The sequence below is a fragment of the Sinocyclocheilus grahami genome, unplaced genomic scaffold, assembly GCF_001515645.1.
Source record: "Sinocyclocheilus grahami isolate Dianchi unplaced genomic scaffold, SAMN03320097.WGS_v1.1 scaffold545.1, whole genome shotgun sequence".
Lineage (NCBI taxonomy): Eukaryota > Metazoa > Chordata > Actinopteri > Cypriniformes > Cyprinidae > Sinocyclocheilus > Sinocyclocheilus grahami.
In genome coordinates this window covers 479,534-480,649 of record NW_015505724.1, presented here as the reverse complement: position 1 = coordinate 480,649, position 1,116 = coordinate 479,534, and the positions used below count along the sequence as shown (strand labels likewise).

Here is a 1,116-nt window from a genome sequence, read left to right as displayed (position 1 = left end):
TATTTCTTACCTGAAAACTACTGTTAGACATACCTGAAAAACTAATTCACTGCTTTTATCATTTGTATTTTAGTTCTACTGTATTTATTTGTGCTATTGCTTGTCATTTATTTTATTACTAGATGCCTCCTTGTCTTTAATCACGTTTGGACTTTATATTAGTTAAGCTAGTGGCTTATGATGTGCAATAGAGAGTTGATAAATGTCACTGGTATCTACAATGTTGTAGCAACCTTTTTTATTTAGAGTGCACAGTTATGTGGGTCAAAAACAACGAAATGAAACTTTTAATGAATTTAATGAAAGACACTTTTGTTTTCACCCAGTTGGGGAATTAATGTCACTTATTTCATTAAGAATATCTCTGCTGTGTTGTTGGGTTTTACAGATCTGTATTTACATAACAGTACTGACAAACTACAGAAACTTGTGTAATAATAATGACACAAACACACATTCAGGCAATCCTGATTCAAGTTAGCCTTAATGAGCTGTCAAAATAACACACAATCATGCGAGTTTAGATCAAACACATTTACTGCATTAAATGAATAGTATTGCTGTAGTTATCAGAGTCTGTACATTTAATAAAAACGCTCCGGATCCACAAACACGCGCGATGTTGTTAATGTTGTTAATGATTGAATAACGCTAAGCGCGCTGTTTGTGTGGCTTCAAAACAAACAAACAGAAGTCTAGTCGCTAAGATGTCTTCATCGGAAACGGTTTTACACACTTTAATGGAAAAGCAGGACAATCACCCATTATTATTCTGAACGTATAAAGAGAAACACTAGTAAGAAGTGCTGAAGGAACTGTCGAGTAGCTACTCTTCCCTCCGCGGCCCTACTTCTTCTCTGCACAAACCTATCAAATCAAACAGCGAACTCTACAAACACTTCACTAGCCACTTACATTTTTATAACCACCAGGCGAAAAACAGATGTGTGACACGACCATTACAAATACAAAGCATATAATGCATTTCGAGAAGCGATAAACACTCACCAGAGAAACTTTGAAGAGTTCAGCTCCGCCATAACCTGAAGAAACAATGACGTCACCCCCTCCCACACCCACGCGCTCTCACACACCCTCACCCTCACACACACTCAC

General features: G+C 37.2%; 1 protein-coding gene across 1 annotated transcript in view; it reads right to left on the bottom strand.

The window, feature by feature from the left end:
• raf1a (Raf-1 proto-oncogene, serine/threonine kinase a) overlaps nucleotides 1-1,068 on the bottom strand; it is a 27,438-nt gene extending 26,370 nt beyond the window's left edge. Inside the window, exon 1 of the mRNA XM_016238685.1 lies at nucleotides 1,009-1,068. The gene's annotated coding sequence lies outside the window, so the exon portion shown is untranslated. The remainder of the gene's footprint in view (nucleotides 1-1,008) is intronic.
• Between the last annotated feature and the right edge of the window lie 48 nt (nucleotides 1,069-1,116).